This window comes from Ruditapes philippinarum, unplaced genomic scaffold (genome assembly GCF_026571515.1).
Source record: "Ruditapes philippinarum isolate M1 unplaced genomic scaffold, ASM2657151v2 ctg1858_1_1_1_1, whole genome shotgun sequence".
NCBI classification, from domain to species: Eukaryota; Metazoa; Mollusca; class Bivalvia; order Venerida; family Veneridae; genus Ruditapes; species Ruditapes philippinarum.
The window spans coordinates 21,824-35,326 of NW_026862098.1; positions in this window are offsets into that span (position 1 = coordinate 21,824).

Sequence of the window (13,503 nt, forward strand, 5' to 3'; positions counted from 1 at the left end):
ATGTAGTAGTATTGGTGAATACTATATTTATGTAATTACTTATAAATGGGCTTAAACAATTGGGCCACAATAAGAAAAAGGAGGAGAGAAAGGAAAAATGATTGAGTTCTTTTACAACTCCCTTAGTTTGTTATTGACTAGTCTCATGTAAAACTGAAAATATTAGAAAATTCTGTGATCAAGTAGCTTTAAAGATGTTGTGATTTAAAAACGTAGTTAAAAGAAATCAGGGCTCATTATTGTTCTTGTCAATATAACAAACATATATTTCTGTACTTTGATATACATTGTATTTATAGAGTATAGAAATTTGTTTTAGCTATAGCCCACTGCTTTATCATTCATGTAAAAGGCAATGCTGATATATTTACATATACGCCTGTTATTATTGAATTGTTTAAAGGAAAAATAATAGTGTAATGTAGAAATCATTACAAGTCACTGCTTTTTTTAAAAACTATGACATTTTCATATATTAATCAGAATGCTGAAACCATTGTTTACTTATGAGGTTCAACGGGGTAAATACCTTGACATATTATTTTTAAGAGATATAGTTATTTTGTTAATGCTTTTTTATGCATCATCATCATCAAATTTACCAGTCTATTTCCAATTATCTTGAACACCAATTATCTGCTACACCACCAATTATCCTCAACATCAGTGCTTTGCAACACCAATTATCCTCAATACCAATTACATGTATCTACAACACCAATTATCCTTAACACCAATTTTCCTCAACACCAATTATCATCAACACTTATACTCATTGATTTTTAAACTTCTGAACAAAGTTTACATCACTTAACAGCACTCATGGAATGTACATTTTCTTGTTTTCATGTTGGAACTTGGTATGAAAATTGTGGAAACACAATATAAAACTGCTTAATTCTCGGAGGCATCTCGATTGCTGCTCTATTCTACTGGAAAACCGATAAATTTTAGTCCGAGATTCTCTGCAAATTTGTGGAATAATACACAGAGGGATACATAGGCTTTCCTCCTCTTGGCAGTAGATTATATTATTATTTCTTTGCTTTACTAAGCTTTCTTGTTTACCATTATCTATGGTGGCAGCCTGCTCATAAACAAGTTTCATATAAACAGATAAAATTGTTGATATTTCTGGGAGAATGCCTGCATTTGGTATTGTTTTTCTATACTCTCTTAATTAAGTACATTGCAATTTGTCTCCATAATTCAGACAAGATTTTGTTGGAGAAACTCTGCGGATTTGTGATTTTTTTTTAAATGGAGAAGGCACAAAAAATGTACATTCCATGGGAGCTGTGCTGTACCTCTGTTTACCTTTCTGTAATTTAATATATGAGCCACGTCATGACAAAACCAACATAATGGGTTTGCGACCAGCATGGATCCAGACCAGCCTGCGCATCCGCGCAGTCTGATCAGGATCCATGCTGTTCGCTCACAAACCCTATATCAAGTAGAGAAACTGATAGCGAACAGCATGGATCCTGATCAGACTGCGCGGATGTGCAGGCTGGTCTGGATCCATGCTGGTCGCAAACCCATTATGTTGGTTTTGTCATGACGCGGCTCATATAATGTTTTGTTTTTGTTTGAATTCATCATTGTAAGTGTTCTGGCTATATTTTCATTACTTATAGAACCAATCCTGTCATACATGTAAACTATATTTATATATTAAATAAACTAAGTTTACAAACTGCTGCATTTTAAATGATAAAAAAATGTTTGTTAACATGAAACACTAGGTAATTAAAGGAAAACTTGTGGCATTGTCAGATTGTCTGACATTTGGTCAGGGAAAATTAAAGGGAAACTTAAATTCTTTTTTGTCAAACGAAATTGAAAATTGCACGACCATAGTTGTTTTAATGTAAAAATCTTAGATTGTGAATCATTCTGGATACTGACCTGGTTTGCCATTCACAGAAAAGTTAAGAAAAGCTGGAACTGCTTGTCTGTTTCCCATGTCAGACTTTCGTGAAACTGCTTTTTTAGGCATTAATGTTTTAAAATTGATATGTACATATACTGCTGTAAACCTTGATTAAGTGATTTAGAATTCCTTAGAAATATATTTAATTAAGATATATGCTATTGCTGTGATTAGTTCATCTTTGTATGACAGTATATCTGTCGGCCAAACATAATGTGTTGAGTGTACTTTAAAAAGTAACGGGCATAGTGTGACCAAGTTGAACAAATATTATTGTGTAATTTCACTTGGTAATTAAAGAGTTACATATCTTGACTTAAGTCAATAATTTGTAGTTTAATTATAATTTGTACATGTTATTGTAGTTTTTATTGAATTGAATTTTCCTATTGGTCTAAAGTAACAAGAGAGATAGGTAGTCCTAGACACTTTGTGTGCAATTTGATTGTTATAGTTTGTAATATTACCTGCTGTTTAGTTGTTTTGCTTTTTTATACACATTGTTTATATCTAAATTTGCTACAAAGAATAGGTTGTTAAATTACTGTATGTACTCGTCTGTAAGACTGACCCTCTATAAGTCGAGGGTATGTGTATTTAACCTTTACACAACTGAATTGTCGTACCTTATACTTCCATTTTGAAATAGTATTAGCATCCCAAACGAAGACTGTTAGCATTTATTTCCACCTATTCACATCATTGTGGACTTAAAGAAATTATGCAATATCCTGGCACTTTTTTCAATATTTAGTTTTAAAAATAGTTGAAAATGTACATCGTAGTGCTATAATGAATGACTTTGTCTAAGGTGAAAGATGATCAGGCCCATTTGAGATAGTTAGTGTGCAAAGGGCTAAAAACAAAAATCCCTAAAAAAGAAGAGAAAGATTCACCCTTACAAACAGCTTAAAACATTTTATATTTTTTCAATCTATCTGTATTTATTGATTACAGTAGTCATTTTATTTGATAAAATTGTCAGGGTTTTTTTTTTTTTGAAGTTGTGTTCTTAATGAGTTGCAAATCATAAAACATAACATTTGAGTTTGAGGAATCTGTTATTGTTTGTAATCTGTATTAAGTTTATATTGTAATCATATATATATTTATATATGCATTATCAAATTTTAATGAGTACTTAATTTCATGAAAGCAGATTATTTTATCTTATTCTTTGAAGTCACATTTTTCTGTTTGTTTGTTGTTTTTTTAGCTCGACTATTCGAAGAATATGAGAGCTATTGTAGTCGCCCCGGCGTCGGCGTCGGCGTTAGCGTCCGCGTCGGCGTCTGCGTTGGTTAAAGTTTTTTGTAAAGTCAAATATCTCAATTATTACTTGAGATATTCAATTGAAACTTACAATACTTATTTATAGTAACAAGCTACATCAGATTGACAAGTTGGACAACTCTGCCTACAATATTGACAGAATTATGCCCCTTTTTAACTTAGAAATTTTGGTTAAAGTTTTTTGTAAAGTCAAATATCTCAATTATTACTTGAGATACTCAATTGAAATTTAAAATACTTTTTTATAGTAACAATGTACAGCAGTTTGCAAAATTGCATAACTCTGCCTGCAATATTTACAGAATTATTTGCCCCTTTGAAACTTAGAAATTTTGGTTAAAGGTTAAAGGTCTTCAAATATAATTACTTGAAACTTTACACATGCACTTAGGGTCATAATTGGAGGGTCATAATTGTATGTCACTGACCAAGTTCCATAACTCTATCTTGCATTAAGGCTGATTCATATCCCCTTTTCTACTTAGTCTCTTGGTTAATGTTTACATGCAAGTTTTACATATCTCAATAACTATTAAAGATATTTATTTAAAACTTCACATATGCATTTAGGGTCATAATTGTAGGCCACTGACAAAGATCCATAATTCTATCTTGCAATTAAGCTGATTTTTCTCCCCTTTTTCAACTTAGAAATTCATGGTAAAGTTTTGCTTGTAAGCTGTTATCTCAATAACTACTGAAGGGTTTGTGCCTTTTTTGGGACAATTTTATGCATTCATAATAATAAAGCAGTTATTTACTTGATAAAACATCTTAATAACAAGCCTTTGTACCTTTTCTGTCAAATTTATGTATTCATAGGTAATTAGTATTATTATACTCAATAAAACACACTCGTGACATTACCTTCCGAATAGTCAAGCCAATACTGTATAATTAGACTCTCTCTAAGGCCTATAACATGAATTTATAAAAAAAAATTAGCCCTTTTGTGAACTTAAAAAATTTAACATTATCAAGGCTCTTTTACTATCAAGCACTTCGGATAGTCGAGCGTGCTGTCCTACCGACAGCTCTTGTTTAAATTGTAATTCTAAGGACTTGTGAAACAAGATTATTTCAATCTATTCTAAAAAAACTCATGATTTTCTGTGTTTTTGTTTTGATTATTTTTTTTTGTCATTTTTGGTAACTGTAGCAAACAAAGTGTTGATAAAAGTCATAAAACCTATCACTGAGAAAAAAATCTTCCTAAAGCCTGATGAACTAATATATTTTGTGTTATGTGGAGGGAGGGGTGATATGAAACCATTATTCACAATATAATTTTGTTTGGATATACAACTGATATTACTATTTTAACACCTGTCATTTTTTCTCCGTAACTAATAATGTACATGTATACACTGTATGTCTGCTTTCTTTGCATATTTTGACAGATTATAACTATCATATTGTTAATTATCAGTGCTTAAGAATAGTTTTTGAACTATTTAGAACACTAACAAGCATGAAACCAGAGATATTTTGCTTTTACTGCAAAACCATTATGATCCGTCGGGACGCTTATTTTCATGTTTTTTGTTAATAGGCCAATCCACGAATTTAAGATCCAACTTAATTTCTTTCCATTTTCTCTAAGAATACTTAGCATCACATTTATTTACATTTTTTTACTTTTTGGAAAAATAAACAGTCAACAAATTTAAGTATCAACGAAAATGATCTTTGTGACAAAACCATGAAATTACATGTCCACAAAATTAAGTGAATTAACAGTAAGCCACGATATTACTATATTGTGATATATTTGGTATATCCAGAACAAAGTTCAGGGTTTATATTATATTAGGAACATGTCTCACATCAACATAAACAAATTTGTCACAATTTTTATGTCCCTTATCTAAAAAAAAAGGCATTGTTTTTACTCAAGTTTGGACTTTTTTTTTTAAATATTTTGTCAGACTACCTCTATTTCCTTGTGATAAACTTAAACTACATGTAGTAACAGGTGGTTCAGAACTTAAATTTCAGGTTTAGGGATTATTCCTTGTGTTGAAATTAGGAAGTCTTTTATGGAACCATTGTCAGTCTTGTGGACATGCTTCTAGATCTTTTATATAGTCTGTACCATATTTAAATTTTTGAATTTGTTCCTTGTTGAATCAGGTAAACTTGCAAAAATTATGTACTTTTAGTACATTTTTGGTTGATATCTTTATATTTGTTTGTTATTTTCATTAACCCTGAAACAGCTGGTACTGAAAGTGATAATTTATAAGCCTTTGCATCACCAGTATAGAGCCAGGCCAGTCTGCATTGACATGGCTCTCGATACTGATTGTAGCTCAATTTTTATGATTTCAGTTCTTACATCCCTTAAACTTTGAATGGAATGTTCCAAGTTCAAGGCTTGGGCAGGTCCATTACACAAATTCAGCAGGTTTAGGGTTATAAAATATCAAGATGTAGATCAGATATTTGCCCAGATGTTCAATATATAATAACAATAAAAATAATAATGACAAAACCAACATAGTGCGTTTGCGACCAGCATGGATCTAGACCAGCCTGTGCATCCGTGCAGTCTGATCAGGATCCATGCTGTTCGCTATCAGTTTCTCTACTTGTTTTAGGGTTTGTAAGCAAACAGCATGGATTCTGATCAGACTGCGCGGATGCGCAGGCTGGTCTGGATCCATGCTGGTCGCAAACCCATTATGTTGGTTTTGTCATGGCGCGGCTCATATCTGCTTAAATTTGTGACTTCATACCACACCAGAGTTTATGTTTATTTTCTATCCGATAAGACTATAGAAGAATTAAACTTGTAATTTTAGAAATAAGTATGTGTAGATGTAAAATCAAGATTTCAGCAACCTCCATGCTGTTAAAAAAAATGGTTGTCACAGAAACCCTAAAACTATTTGGTATACATAATTGGATGTGTGTCTTTAGAAAGCAAAAGACTAAGTACTTTCTTTTGTTTTGCAGGTTTTAGGTATATATAACTTTGTTTGACTTACATATGTATGAAAATATATGCATGACATACAGCTCTTATTACATACATATTATATTTTTTTTTTTTACTATTTAGTTTTATATTAATTTTGTTAAAGCAGGCATTTTGAAATGACTTACTTAAAAAGTTAGTACATGATTTTGTCTCTCAAGTTATTTGAAATATACATGTTCTGTATACATGGGATTGCACCATCCCTGGATTTATGTGTCATATTTTTATTAATAATGCCAATTTATTATGTTAATCAGATTTTTTTGTAGATGTATCATATAGGATTAATTGAATTTTTATGTATTTTTGTTAGTTTTTTATAATAGAAATTTTTCTTGAATACTTGTGTCAGTCAATTAAGGCATCAAAACAGAAAATGTTACTGTAAAACCCATTCTGACGAGACTTTAATTTCCAATGGAATAAATATGTATTATACTTAAAATAATACGTAGAAGTTGGCAGATATACTTTTGATGTATATTATTCATTTTGTAAAAGTAAGCATATCTGGGCAGACTAACGGTACCAAAATAGAAAGAAATCCGCCCAGAATTATGGACAAACTGACTTATATATAATCATATAGTCTAAACAATAACGGGTCTCCTGTGGACATCGGGTCGAGGACAATGGCTTCAAATCACTTGTCCCAGACCAATGTTGGTTTGAATCCTACCAAGGACTTTGAATTATTTTCATATGCACATACAGTGTGGGAGCATCTGAGGTCTTCCAACACAAGTAAAGCTTGATGGTAACAAAATGAGGTTTCACTGTATATATGTTTCACTGTATATTAGAGGTGTGATATTGTTCCATACTGATCTTTTAATATTAGCTTTTCTAAGAAGTAATTCATTTTCCCTTTTTAATATTTTGTTTTTCTGGTACGTTTTTGTTTAATTTTTTCTTCCGTTACGATTTTGTTTTATATTTTCTTCTGTTTTTGTTTATTTTTTTCTTGGCTTTATTTTGATACCAGTGCTTTCTTTAAATATAGCCCCCATTAAAGCATGCTTTCTGCAATGAAGTAGTTTTACTTACTTTAAAAAGATATAGAATTTTGCTTTAAACCTTTGTGTTCATATTAAAGTCAAAATTATGGTCCACTTCTTTAAATACATGGATTTTTTGTTTGTAATTGCACTTAATATGTACAAGTATTGGTTATTACAGTATCAAAGTACTGTATTAGTTTGTGAACCTTGTTTGCACTCAGTAAAAAATACACTTGGAAATTCTTTAATACATCATAAAAGAATTTTTTCAACATTAAGCATAAAGGCAAAAAAAAACATTGCTCGCAATACCTTTAAAATGACTGCTCATATCACATGGTACGTGAATGGTTCTTATGTTAAATATAATGTTTTACTATGTTTGAAATATATGCTGTTTGTTTATTCACCATGTTAAACCATCTTTATTAAATAACCATTACCGTGCTGGTGGCCACTAAATCTTCTTATGCGACCAGTGCAGACCATTATCAGCTGGTTAGGTTTGTGTCGTCTGCTCGTGGTCTGCACTGTTTCCTATTCATCCAGTACTTATCATGAAAATTCCCATGAACTACTGAATGGTTTTGTCCATACTGAAAGTTGGACACATCACTTTAAGATATTTAGCGTGGTACGAGGGTAAAAACCTAACAAAACCATCTCTTTGGATAACTGTATTTTTGTTGTGTTCTTTTTCCTTTGTCACATGTTTTTCATAACATCCTGTCATGTATTATATTAGTTATTTTAGTATCATGTTTATCTGTCTATGGATGGTTTATATTTTTCTATTGATGTATATCTTGAATAAAATATTTATTAAAGGAATTCTAATTAGAGATAATTGTGCCGTGTTTAAATTGCCCATAAACTATATAAAAACTGCTGACATTTTCAGTTTGACCTTGAAAGTAAAGGTCGTGTTCCAATAAGCCGTCATTGTGTGCAACAATAAAGACTCTCTTTTTCCCTTGCTATTTGAATGTCATTAAGAGGCACATAGCATTGGTACTTTTACATGTAAAATCCAATGTGATAAGTTAACAAGTTTTTAAGTGGGATGTGCGATTCTGTGTTACGTTTAAAGCGGTACGAGATCAGCGTGTATGGAATCTCAATCAGCTGCCGATGTCCCGACTGATGCCACAGGGAGTCACTCCATGAAGTAGGATGGGACAATGAGGAAGTGTACTAGGGTGTTTCAGCCCCTTATCATAACTACATGTACCTCTTCATTGTCACAGGATTCTGTACTTTTAGGTGCTCAATGACTGCTTTACAGTGATCTACTTTCGTTTCAAAATTCGTTTCTTTAGCTTATAGCCTGTGGAAATGGCAAGAAGGTAAATTAACCACAATTTGGCGCTTCAAAACTTTTAACAGCAGGACTGCTGACTTGTCCAGGGTCTCACTCAATACTGAAAACTAGTTTCTGTGCCCTAATTAAACATGGACTACAGAAAATGATATGCTATTACTTTTAAAGTTTTCTGCAGAGATAGACTAGAAATGAATGAAATGTGTCTACAGGACTCGGATAATTAGACTTGAAAATAAAACTTGACCACTTTTCTGAAAACAATTTTATTTTTTTAAAAGAACAACAACATTATATCATCAGATCTATGTCTGTATATCTGGAAATGGTAAAATTATGACACAAATCAAAAAGTAAATTTTAAACATAGTGGAATATTGTTACAATATGTCTTTTTATTCCATGAAAAAAACCCACATGCACAACATGCAGTGTTAATTTAATACTCTTCTGGTCAACTATCAATAACCAATTTTCACAAAGTTAAAAAGGGGCATAACTCCAAAAATATAATTTTCATAATTATGCCCCTTGTCTTACAACTGCATCTTGTCATGATAAGCAAGCATTCCAATTTTTATTACATTTCAAAGCTAAATTTTAATACTGTTATAATGTTTACACAACAACAACAACAATGGCTCGACTTTTTCTTTGAAACACTATAGCTACAAATAACTTTACTGTGAATTTGTTTCAATTTACAAGCAATGAATTTTTACGTTTGATGCTTTGTGTGTTTAGGAGCTGGTACATACATATCTAATGAATCTTTCAATGAATCAAAAAAAAAATGTGCAACTTGCCAAACTATCATTCATGGAAAAAGTTCCTTCTTGCCAAAATATATGAGCAGCATCACAACAAAACCAACATAGTGTGTTTGCGACCAGCATGGATCCAGACCAGACTGCCATTTGCGCAGTCTGATCAGGATCCATGCTGTTCACTATCAGTTTCCCTACTTGTAATAGGGTTGGTAAGCAAACAGCATGGATCCTGATCAGACTGCGCGGATGCACAGGCTGGTCAGGATCCATGATGGTCGCAAATGCACTAATATTGTTGGTTTTGTTGTGATGCTGCTCATATAAAGGACATTAGTTTGTTTGCAGTAAATATGGATATAACTATCTCACAATTCAGACTTTTAAAAATATTTTCAAGAACAAAAATACAGAAGTGATAATATAGAAAAATCTCATTTCACCACAGTGAAGTTTCTTCTGTATTTTACTAAAGACAAGCATTAGTTTAACATATACTGTACATGTAATTTTACCTTTAAAACTACAGTGCAACCTGAGTCAAGCAACACATTAGGAGTGACAAAAAATTTCTTTCCTGCCGAGGTGTGGTCTTAGATGATTAAATATATTGTAAATGTATATCATTATGATATTAAGAAATAATCAGTTGTTGTAAAGCAGTAATGCCCTTAAATGGACTACTCTACCAAGGTTGTACTGTAGTCAAACAATTACCAAATATAGTATCAAATGGCACCATTACTTTATAAAAATCCTCATACATTGTGCATTGTTTTAAGCTTTGCCTTTCAATGTACAGAATGGGAAATAATATAAATATATTTCACCAAGTTTTAACCTGTACAATATGACTTATATCTAACTGACACACATGTCTAAAGCTATAACTTAAACCTAGACATACAACTAAAAGTTAAAAGTAACATCTGCCTTTTGTTCCCATAAACACAATACAAGCATTGGAGTAAGAGATTTTGACATTTTAACAAATTCATAAGAGAAAAATTATATGTTTTTACATATCAACACAATTTTAAAAAAATGTCTGATTTTCTTTTTCAAAGATACACGAGACTCTTAAAATTTCAATGCAACAAACAGAAAGCTCTATAAAAGGTATAAAGCTACACTGGCTTTCATATCTTGATAGAATTAACCACAAAAATGAGCCACGTCACGACAAAACCAACATAGCGGGTTTGCGACCAGCATGGATACAGACCAGCCTGCGCATCCAGACTTTGGATTCTTTAATCTGCCGAAACTACTGAGCTTGCTAATTGTTGGTTCTTTTTTATTAAATATAAATGGACCCATTTAAATGCTCTGTCAATTATATACATTTTTTAAAGAATATTTGAAAGAGAATTGAGGTTCCTTTCCCTATCTCTCTGCCTTTTGGTGTCTAACAGTAGGTTTACATATATTTTATACAGTCTGTGAACAGCTAGTGACCCTCATAACATATGTCATTCATGCATATTAAATGACATAGAAACTTTAATTTTTACCAAATATGACCATAAGAATTTGAAAAATAATTTGAATGTACATTTTTTGAAATCTTTGTAACACATAACATTCCTAGATATGGCTTTTCAACCCATTAAAACTAAACTTTAACAATGTAACAGCAGTGCTTGAAAAAACAAAGAGAGTTAACAAAAAACATATTACTCATTTGAGCCGTGTCACGACAAAACCAACATAATGCGTTTGCCACCAGTATGGATCCAGACCAGTCTGCGCATCCGCGCAGTCTGAGCAGGATTCATGCTGTTCACTTACCAACTCTATTACAAGTAGAGAAACTAATAGCGAACAGCATGGATCCTGATCAGACTGCACGGATGCGCAGGCTGGTCGGGATCCATGCTGGTCGCAAACGCATTATGTTGGTTTTGTACTGACACGGCTCATTTAACTTAATTGTAATGTAGTGATATTTTCACTGCATTTACATCAATGATTAAAGTGAGAAAAGAACTAATATTTACACAAATACATATATACCTATAATACAAAAAACATTAAAATTACAACAATGTTTGTTTTCACCCGTAAAAATAATCTTAACCCCTGACAACCTTTGCAAAAAGCCAATCATATTCACCCCCGTAAAAACAGATATTATTTTGTTTTTTTTTTTTAACAAAAAAGTGCTCCAAACTTCCCAAAAATTATAATTAATTAAATTAACCGTAGATTTTTTAATAGAAAGTTCCCTTGAATGAGTGCCCAGTTTTTAATTTCTAAAAGTGAAAAAGTTGAATAAAACATATTAAAATTTCAAGCCTCTGGCAAGCATTATATTATTTGATTGAATGAGTTCCATAAATTCAGTATTCAACTTGAATTTAACATTCTATTTATCACATATCCAAAATAAGAATGGTTTACAATTTTAAAACAAGAGGGCCATGATGGCCCTGAGGTCGCTCACCTGTATATAGGCCCCCCAACGTTGCAGGGCCAATTTAACCCAAGGGCTTTTATTTGCACAAACTCGGTAGACACCCATAAGAAGATGTTTCATGCTAAACATCTAAGCTCTAGCTCATTGGGCTTTTTGAAAGAAGATTTTTTTAAAGTTTTTACTATACACATGTAGTTAAAAACAATGACACCCCTGGGGCCGGGCCAGTTTTGACCCCAGGGCTTTTATTTGAACAAACTTTGTAGACACTTACTAGAAGATGTTTCATGCTTAATATCTAAACTCTAGCTATTTGGGTTTTTTCAAAGAAGATTTTTAAGCTTTTGCTATACACATATAAAGAAAATAAATGACCCCTGGGGCGGGGCCAATTTTGACCCCAGGTCTTTTATTTGAACAAACTTTGTAGACTGTGACTTCATTAAAGATGTTTCATGCTTAATATCTTAACTCTAGCTATTTGGGTTTTTTCAAAGAAGATTTTTTAAGTTTTTACTATACACATATAAGGAAAATCAATGACCCCCAGGGCGGTGCCAATTTTGACCCCAGGGCTTTTATTTGAACAAACTTGGTAGACACCTATTAGAACATGTTTGATGCTAAATATCTTAGCCATAGCTCTTTGAGTTCTTTAAAAGAAGATTTTTTAAGTTTTTAATATATGCATATAGGGAAAATCAATGATCCCCCGGGGCGGGGCCAATTTTGACCCAAGGGCTTTTATTTGAACAAACTTGGTAGACACTTATTAAAACATGTTTCATGCTAAATATCTTAGCTCTAACTCTTTTGGTTCTTTAAAAGAAGATTTTTTAAGTTTTTACTATATGCATATAGGGAAAATCAATGACCCCCTGGGGTGGGGCCAATTTTGACCCCAGTGCTTTTATTTGAACAAACTTGGTAGACACCTATTAGAACATGTTTGATGCTCAATATTCTTAGCCATAGCTCTTTGAGTTCTTTAAAAAGAAGATTTTTTTAAGTTTTTACTATATGCATATAGGGAAAACCAATGACCCCCGGGGCGGGGCTAATTTTGACCCCAGGGCTTTTATTTGAACAAACTTGGTAGACACCCATTAGAACATGTTTCATGCTAAATATCTTAGCTCTAGCTCTTTTGGTTCTTTAAAAGAAGATTTTCTTAAGTTTTTACTATATGCATATAGGAAAAATCAATGACCCCGGGGCGGGGCCAATTTTGACCACAGGGCTTTTATTTGAACAAACTTGGTAGACACTTATTAGAACATGTTTCATGCTAAAAATCTTAGCTCTAGCTCTTTTGGTTCTTTAAAAGAAGATTTTTAAGTTTTTACTATATGCATATTGGGAAAATCAATGACCCCCTGGGGCAGGGCCAATTTTGACCCCAGGGCTTTCATTTGAAGAAACTTGGTAGACACCCATTAGAATATGTTTCATGCTAAATATCTTAGCTCTAGCTCTTTTGGTTCTTTAAAAGAAGATTTTTTAAGTTTTTAATATGTATATAGGGAAAATCAATGACCCCCCTGGGGCGGGGCCAATTTTGACCCCAGGGCTTTTATTTGAACAAACTTGGTAGACACTCACTAGAAGATGTTTCATGCCAAATATCTAAGCTCTAGCTCTTATGGTTTTTTAAAAGAAGATTTTTTAAGTTTTTACTATATGTATATAGGGAAAATCAATGACCCCCGGGGCGGGGCCAATTTTGACCCAAGGGCTTTTATTTGAACAAACTTGGTAGACACTTATTAAAACATGTTTCATG